Source organism: Gavialis gangeticus, unplaced genomic scaffold (genome assembly GCF_001723915.1).
Source record: "Gavialis gangeticus isolate Ggan-Ray unplaced genomic scaffold, GavGan_comp1, whole genome shotgun sequence".
In the NCBI taxonomy this organism is placed as follows: domain Eukaryota; kingdom Metazoa; phylum Chordata; order Crocodylia; family Gavialidae; genus Gavialis; species Gavialis gangeticus.
In genome coordinates, this window is record NW_017729006.1 from 42,213,534 (window position 1) to 42,223,246 (window position 9,713).

Here is a 9,713-nt window from a genome sequence, read left to right on the forward strand (position 1 = left end):
GACCCCTTGCCACTGTTGCTACGAGGCCCCTTGCTGCCTCTGGACTCCTTGCCAATACTGCCATAGTGCCTATAGCAGCCACCCCTGTCCCAGTTTGGATCCAGCCCATAAGGAGCATCAGAATCCAAATCTGGCTCAGGACCTCAGGCAAGTATGACACCCCTGTTCTAGAGGAGATGAAAAGAAGAAAAGCCAAGGCAGGCATGGTGTGGTTGAAGTGATATAAGGAGCTCCTTTCTTTTGTACAAAAAATGGAATTATGGGGATAGAGAGTAATACAATAAAATGAAAAAGGGATTTGCAACCCAAATGTAGTTAAGAACCACTGATGCACACTAAAACAGTGCACTTTAGACAAGTTAATTTTAACACCTGAATTTAATAGCACCTGGGGTGCCATTTAGCACTAAATTATCATAACAAAGACCCCATAGTTGCCAGGGAGCCAAGGCCTATAGCTTAAGCTTTTACTATGTGAGCTAAGGAATTAATTCTAAATGTTTTAGCTTCCAGCAGTTGTAAGAACTATGCTATCTGCATGTAGTTATGACTGATCTTGTTCATACAAACATCTACGTTATCTTCATAGAGCATATTTACATTTGTAGTTAGAGGCATGCAAAGGTCTGAATGAACCTGCATGCACCTAACTGAAAATCTGTCTCAACCTGCCTATGGAATGTTCAATATTTTTTATGCAGTTATGTTCCAAAGAGAGGGCTAAAACAAAAGGAGATTTTAATATAGTGCTCTCTTAAGGAATTTTCTTCGGTTAAGGGGAGGTAAGCATGTCACTGCTTTAATCTGGTCAGGCTGAGGTAGTGAACAAGGAGGCAAGAAGAATTTTTCATGAGAAAAACTAACTAGGGATAAATAAATGAGCGTGAGTGCATATTGTCAGCCAGGGATAAATAAATGAGAGAGAGTATACCTGTCAATCAATCTAGTACCATAAGAGTGAACTTTGAGAAGGCAAAGAGATACAGATTGTGTCTGGATAACTCATACCTCCACTGTGCATTCTTTCACGGTCCTGGATGCACACACATGTGCACACACACATGCAAGTGCACACACACGTACACGCACACACAGTAGGTAGCTAGACCACCTCACCACCCACTTACTATTCAACCCTCTTACTCAAGCACACACAGGCTGTCCCAATCCCATTCACCCTCATGTCTGTTCAGTAACAACATACTGCATGATTCATCCTTCCATTCAGTCTGACTCAGGGGCCACTGACTTACCAGTTCTCTCCAGTATAAAATGAATCAGTTGTCTTTTCTCCCCTCCTTCTCCTCCAGATTCATCTGTTAAGTCTAGGAAGGGAGCCAGAGCCAGAGCCTTTTTATTTGAAATGAAGTCTTAGGATCTGCAGATCCTAAGTCTGATCCTAAATCTATTTGATGCTGGATGTCTTGGAATATTTCTCACTTGCCCTAGGAAAACACGATTCTGCAAGGCTTTCTTAATATACATCAAATCCAGAGCTTTGCTATATGCTATTAACTTACCAGCTGACAATGAACCAGAGAAGTATTACTATTTTAAGGCTGGTTTCAATTTAAAATAAAATGCTCCTCTCCCCTCCCTTAAGATACAACCTCAATGCAGCTTTTCCTGGCTAGGTAGTTGAGTACTTCCAGCAAGTCTTTGGAAAAAGAGAGGGTAGAGATATACAGTAAAGAAGGACAATAAAGTCAATAACCCTAGAGACAGATTTCCCACAATAGTATACATGTCTCCATTACCAGTCATTATGGAGATAAAACCCAGTAAGGAGTTAGCCTATTTAAAGTGAGGCAAATTCTATTCAGACGGTTGTTCCATAAATTAATTCAGCTACTTTCTCAGAAAGTTAACAACATCCACCATTTACTACACAAACACAAAGAAAATATCTTACATTCAATAAACATGCCAAAGGCATCTTAATAGGAGAATGAAAACAACAGACTTTAATTTGAATGGCTGGGTTTGAACTCGTAAGCTCTGTGCTGTGAGAGACCTGCCTATCTGACAAAGTTACACTTCCCTTTGTCTGATACTGTGCAGGGAGGAAAACTCAGCAGCCTATCACCTGTTTTAAAAGGCACAGAGTTAGAGAGGGCATTTTCTGTTTCTCCAGCTTTAAATGTACTGCGCCTCTTTTCCTACCTCCAGTCCACAAGAGTCCAAATTTTTGTTGAACTAAAAAACTTGTTTATTTTCCCAGGCAGTTGAGTTGTGGGTGGCTGGGGGTCTCTCGGGAGAACTGGTTGTTCCTTTTGTTTGCAGTTGTCTCTCCAATTGAATGTTTTGTTGTTTGGGATACATTCCTGGGTTTACTATTTTAAGAGCTTTGAGGGTTTGAAAAGTCTGTATTTGAACAAAGAAATTTTAGGTGTACAAATCTCTTCTGCTAGTGATACAAATGCTATAGGCATATATATCTAAATACATAGATAAATCACATAAGCTTTTCCTTCAGACTGTTTGCATGCAGGCTTTTTAATTCTATGTAGCTATCCAGAAGTGCCCTTGAAAAGATGAGAGCATGAGGGAGGAACCCTCTTTTCAAGAGGACTTTGTTAAAAGCCCCATGCATGTACCATCTCACAGTTTGGAACCATTTATATAAGGCTCTTCTCTCAGAATCAAGTTATTCCTATTCAAGAGCAAATAATATTAGCAAAAAACCAAAGCATATTGCATCAGCACATGGGTAGGGAAAAAAAAAAGATCTTCACTTACCACTTAGAATGCTTCAAATGCCATTTTCATATTAGAATTTAAAATACAGAACAAAAATGGCAATGGTCACTGCAGTGCAAGCTCTCTCTATCTCCAGTCCTTCTATGGTACAAATAAGTAAATAAGGGGTGTGCATCAGGATCTGGGAGAACGTCTGTTCACCAGAGCGCCCAAAGGGAAAACAAGAACCAATGGTCATAAACTCCTCCAAGACCATTTTAGGCTGGACATAAGAAACCATTTTTTTACTGTCTGAGCCCCCAAGGCCTGGAAGAGACTCCCTCCAGAAGTGGTGCAGGCACCTACTCTGGACTCATTCAAGAAATGTTTGGATGCTTATCTTGCTGGGATCCTTTGACCCTAGCTGACTTCCTGACCCTGGGGCAGGGGGCTGGACTTGATCTTTCGAGGTCCCTTCCAGCCCTAATGTCTATGAAATCTATGAAATTACAATAGCATCACAGCACCTTAAACCTTTCACGCATTTTTCATTGCAACAGGCCCACAGGGTCAGTCTTCTGAAACAAAGAGGGAGCCTGAGTATGAAATGGGGGTGGCCTCTCCCAGTACTGGAGAGCCCACACAGTTCAGCCCCTGCCCAATCACTCCAGAGCCAGAAGCTTGCTGCCCCTGGAGCACATCAGAAGGCCTGAGCAGGCAGGGTGGATGGGGTGTGCTCAAGCCCCCCAGTGCAACTGCCATGGTATAGACAAGATGAGAGAGATTAAGCCTACACAAGAAGCCTGTGGTGGAATGGTGCCTTACCCACATCTTCCACATTTCAGACTAGTGCCCTACACACTGGACCAGCATTCCTCCGTAGCTTTCCCAACCTGTTATTCATCACATTGATGGTGGTTTTGTGACCAATGTGAAATGAATTCCTCATATCCCAGACACCAACAGACAGGTCACGTCTAGGGATCTACCCAGTTTATGGTAGAAGTGGGCTGCGTGGCAGCTCCTTTCATTTTTTAGGTTCCTCCATGCACCCCACCCTGCCAAATGGTGGAGAGGCCCTGCTGTTTGCTCCTGATTGGCTAGGAGGTGAAAGCCATGGTTTTAAATATGGCGTTGTTTTTGCCTCCTGGCCGGTCAGCAACAAGAAACAGGGCCACCAGGGTCCCTCAGCCAATTAGCAACAGGAAGGGAAAGGTGGGGGAACCTGCAAGATTAAAGGAGCTGCTGCTTAGTCATGCCACAAGAACCTCAGTCACAACAGGCACACTTGGTGGTGTGGTCCAAGGATAACTATGCCTAATCCGACGCACTGAATCTTCTGCTTGCAGTTCAGGAACAAGGCATGCTGCTGTTAACTTACAGAAGCTTCACTGGCATTGCCTGGGCTGACTGATCAGAAGAATTTAATCCTCAGGGCTGCTATTCCTTCGTCTTTCACCTGCATTAAACTGACTGAGAGACCTATTCCTATCGATTTCAATACTACTGATTTCAACACTCCTGCAGAGAGATAGAACGCATGTTTGGAAGAGCCACCTAGATACCACGTGAAGAATTGCTGCAGTACAGAAGGAAAACCCCCACGAATCATACAACACTGGTTATGACATATCACCCTCTTCTTGGACCTACTACGGAAAATCCTCAGACAATTACAACCCGGGCTAGGAGACCCAGTTCTTAAAGAGATCTTCCCAGAACCATCTATCCTAGCCTTCAAACAAGCACCGAACCTCGCTACCCTCATCACCAGAAGCAAACTTCCTACAGCCCAAAACACACCGAATGGATCCAGACCATGCTATGACAAGAAATGTAAAACCTGCCAACACATCTCCCCCCCCACAATTACTACACCCCACAACAGAACCATCAGCATTCCTGGATCTTACACCTACGCCTCCAGAAATGTAATACATCTCCAATGCACCAAATGCTTGCCAAGATGAATTTTTCCTACTATTTGAGTTGCTCTAATAAAAGATACCAGATTTACCCAGATTTAACCTTGTCTGCCACTAATTTCAATAACATCCTTCATAACATGAGCAACTCTAGCAGACCCAGACCTTGAAAACGAAAGGAATGATAAAAAATCAGTTAAAGGCTTTTTGTAGACGTGGGGAAAAAATGGCACGGCACTTTAAATTTGGCAGACTTCTGAGCCAAGCCCAGTGCATGCCTAGGACAGGGTGAATGTTAGTTGCAACTGGCTTTCCCAACATCTGTATACATTGAGCACTTTAGCGGGGCTTTTTGGCGCTTTTATTTAACAGCTGATTGAATCAGCTTTAGTTAAAAGCACCAAAAAGCTCCACTGAAGTACCTGATCTATACATACATTGTGGAGCTGGGTCAAAGTAATGCATTACTACTTTCAGTAAAGCATCTTTTTTTCCTCCAGGTCCATCAGTGCCCAAAGGTTTCAACTTTTAAAGAATTTTTTCCTAAATAAAACCATCTAGTCTTATTTCCGATGATTTAGACAGGAATTGGATAAAAATATAAAAACTAGATAAATGAAAGAGAGAAGGGGGACAACCTGAGCTTTCATTCTGACATCCAACAGATTCTGACATTCAACACCTATATGCCATAAACATTCAATCACAGACTTGTTTAAGGTTCAAATGTTTATTTCTAGTTGGAAAAGTATGAGGTAACCATGCATTTTTTACAATCAAAACATTCTCACTTCATTTTCTAGGGACTAAACTCAAGGACAGCCCTTTCATCAATTTTTACTGAAATTAGCTTTAGCCCTATAAAACACTGGGGAAATAAAAATTAAATTAAAACCGTGAAGATCTAAAGAACAGTTCTTTACGTCTCACTGCTTATTAAATCTTTGGCCTTTCAGCCAGCCAGTTAAGGCTGTAATGCAGATACATGCTTACATGGAAGTGTGTGAAGGTGGACAGTTTATTTCATGTTGTTAGAAGAAAAGCTACCAGATAACTCCTTTCAGTTACTTCCCAGGCAGACTGAATTTAAGTTAGTGGCCAAGAGCTGCAATCCCATTAGCAGTCTCAAACCAACAAACTCAGCCTCTGTTTTTTAGATTTCCAATCGAACACCCATTTTAAAGCAGTAAGTAATGATCTGCAATATCTGGTCTCACATGAAAACCTATGTGAAAAGACACATTTTTAGCTTTTCTCATTCCTACTTTCCTGATCTCCAACTACTCCCTTTTTCACAGACAGCCTCTTTTCCACCTTGTATTTTATCACTGTTATCTCCCTCTCACCTTTCTCCCCCCTGCTCTCTTCCCCCTCTGCTTTACCTTTTGTCTTGCTTATCTCAACCAATTTACATTTTCACTGACATCCTACCACACTTTTAGCTTCTCTCATTCATTGGGCTAGGGACAGCCATTCAAAAAGCCTGAGCCTGAATTGATTCCGTCTTTGCAGGTTAGTCTAACCTGGCTAAGCTAAATCCATTTTCTAACCCGACAGACATTCCAGAAATGCAGGCACATGCCTGCAGTGCCTCAGGATAGAATCCGGGGAGCGCTAGAGCAGCCCTCCCTTCCTTCCACAGCATGGAGCTGAGGGGGGCATGGCCAGGCTGGGCAGGAGCTCAGATTAGCCCAGCGGGGAACTGATAATAGTGTTTATCACCCAATTAAGAAAACAGAGGGACACTACCAGCTATTTGTTGATTCTGCCTGTTGATTCGTTGATTCAGCACAGACCTTAGCCAGCATGTGATCTGCTAGCTAATACACAGACACCTCTCTGCAAGGCAGAGGGGATAGAGAATTTCCTGCTTAGCAGGGAGTGTGTGTGTGGGGGGGTGAGCAGTCGGCAGTCTTGTGGGAGCTGCAGCCAGGGAGCAGAGGGGAGGGGCCAGCCCACCTGTGGAGCAGAGATCCCCACCCAGCCCAGGAGCATGCTGGGAGGCTGGGGGTGTCTGGTTTATCTTAAATCAGCAAGGGGTCTGGGGCAGAAGTTGCATAAACCAGTTTGACCCAAATCAGTTAAGTCTGATACTACATTCAACTAGGTTTCTTTTAAACCGGTTTCAGCCATTTTCAAATGGGTTTATGTGCACTGAACATCTTTTCTATTACAGGTTTAAACCAGCTTCTGATCACTTAAACCTGTGTATATGTAATGTCTGTCCCTAGCCCTGGAATCTCAGAACAGCAGAGACTCCCTATGCCTGACAAAGGGTGACTGTGCCCAAAAGCTTACTAAGAACCTTTTTCCAACTACTCAGTTGGTCTAATAAAAGATAACACTTCTAACCAAAGAACCTTGCCTGCCTATGTGAAAAGACAGCATCTCTAGATGACAATTTTGTCAGATGGGGGTGGGGGTGGGAGAGAAGAGATTAATGTTAAGGACCAAGAGTGGAATTCTATTTGCAGGTCTAAAATACATCTTTCAAGCTGTCTGCTTGCACGTTTTTGCTCCTTGCTTTGTACTCAGCTAAATAAGCCTACGCATGTAGACTGAGCATGCACAATAGGGCTATCCACTGGGTGGGTATGTAGGAAGCTCTCAGTAATGCTTAACTCAGTAATGGTATGGTGGTTAGAGCACAGAGATGGGAAGTCAGAGAGATGCAGCTTCAAGCCCATTCTGGGCAAGAGAGGCGTAGAACCCAGTCTTCAGCTTCCTGGGTAAGTACTCTAGCTGCTCACCTATTAAGGTTAAAATATGAGAGCATCCTCCTCCTCCAAACTCTAAAACCCGCTAATCATGGATTTGTGGCTGCCTATATTTTCAGGACTTAAATTCAAGTATGCATCCAGATTTGACACAGGTATGTAGCTGCATACACAAGAGGCCAGTGCACAGCCTCACTGTCTTTGCTCAGTCCATATATGCACACACTTATGCATCCATCCTGCAGGGGTAACATAATTATTATCTGCCCCTAACTGGCATTTTTTGATACTCAGGTACGTAAAAAGCATTTTAACATGCAATGGAAATTTTAAAATTCTTCCCCAGGCCAATTAAAACATTATCACATAGTAAATCCTACTTTTGCATGATGAACTGTTCCAAAAAACATTTTCAAAATCTTGTCAGCAAAGGCAAAAGTAGCTGTTAAGGAATGTCTGAGCAGGTATTCAACACTGAGGGATGAGAACTTGATGACTTCTCTCTGAAGCCTAAAGAGAAGCCTTGGAATTAGACTTCTCAGCTTTGAAGTCTGACTTCCCCATGCAAAGGTCTTCTGTTTTTGAGACAGCACTTAACTGTTTAACCTTTGTTCTGTTTGTTTGTTCAATAAAATAAAAGCAAAGCCTTTGATTTCTTTAAATCTGTTTTTTTAAATAAGACAAGTGAATGAAAAAAAAGTTTAGGTCACACACAAGATAAATCCAGTATGCAATGGTTCTATATTAAACTATGCATAATTTTTGTTAATCTTAATGTCAGAAGGGTACTTCCTTGCCTTGTTCTATCTCAAGTGGAATACTTCAAGATGCTCTATTTCCTGGACTGCTTGATCCACTTGAACACTTGTAGACCATTCACAGGACCTCTTGACAAGGTCAGAATGTATGGGCTCCATGGACTATACTTGAATTCCTTCCTCAAAATAAGATGTTGATTTTGATTGAGGCTGGGCCCTTGCATTCTTTAGCAACTACCATCAACATCCAGCTGATCTCAAAGTCCCCAGATCTGTAAGTTTGAGGAGTGGGAGTAACGTATTCTTGCTCCAAAACAATCCCAATTCATTGATGTTGGCTTTCCTGGAGGTGGTTTTTTGAGGTGTTGGCTTTGCAGGTATCTTGTGGCTACTAGAAATGTATGTAGAAATTTACAAAGGGCATCTTCCAAGTAAAGGAGTCAGGGTAGAAATGACTGAGTGTCTGCTCAGGGAGAGATGCAGTCTGGACATATACTTAGATTATTCACCTTTTATTTTGACCCTATCAAAGATAATTACAAGACCAAGGCCTAGCAATGGTGATATTCATAAATAAAAGTGTAAAAAAAAAAAAAAAAAAAATTAACCACATCCTCCCTCCCCAAAACAAATGGATACACTGATTCTAGACGGCTTAAAGTTGGCAAAGGTGCTGAAAGTACAATAGACCTATAAGTAAAATACCGAATGACTTCTGGATGTGTTTAATGATATGAAAGTGTATTTGAGAAGGAAAGCATAAAACTATTTCTTTGATGTAAAGTCTGCCTCCCCCCCTTCCCCAAACTTTCTTATTTGAATTTCCCTCTCTGGCAGAGGGAGCTGGAGAACAGTCCCAGGGTCCCAGGCCAGAAGCCTCTGCTAGCCAGAGGCTTCTGGTTGGGGGCTGGGGAGGCGTTGCTCTTGTTTCCTGCTGCCAGCTCCCCCTGGGTCCTACCGCCCCTGGTGCCTTGTCATTTTTGACAGGCAGCAAGGGGCAGATAAATATTAATTTACTAAATTTTTTAGGGCCCCAGTGGGCCAGATAGAATGGCTTGGCAGGACAGATTTGGCCTGCAGGCTGTATTTTGCCCACCCCTGGTTTATAACATATGGTAGACAAAAAGCGTATGCAAAAATAAGAAGAAAAACCCCCTCAAAAAACCAAAACCTACCAGTGAATGCTATACACAGAAACTTTCTACCAGCACAACCTTATAGAAGCCAGAAAGCCCCACAGCTAAAGCCTCAGTTGCCCCCTGAAACATGCAACCAAATGTTTGCCTTCTCTATAGTACTTCACCATTCTCCACCACATAGAAACACATTTTTTTGCTTTCAACACCCCCCACTATACATGCAACTTAACTGCAGCCATGTCTAATGGCTAGGCATAGGCATTTCCCAGTTGTCTCGCCTATTTTTTGCTCTTGAACTAAAATAGATAGATGCATGCATATGGTGTAGAGTTTTGGTTGTGTAGTATAGCATTAAAGTAAATAATTCGTTGTTTTTAAAGCAGAACCAGGATGCAATGCTATTCACAATTTTGAAATCTGTTTGTTCTAGAAATGTTAAAAAGATGATCTAAGGAAAAAGAAGGGTGGTGTATTTTTAATTCTAATAGTTGACGT

General features: G+C 42.3%; 1 protein-coding gene across 5 annotated transcripts in view; it reads right to left on the reverse strand.

Annotated features, from left to right (window-relative positions):
• TNS3 (tensin 3) overlaps positions 1 to 9,713 on the reverse strand; it is a 364,194-nt gene that overhangs the window by 150,270 nt on the left and 204,211 nt on the right. The window lies entirely within an intron of this gene.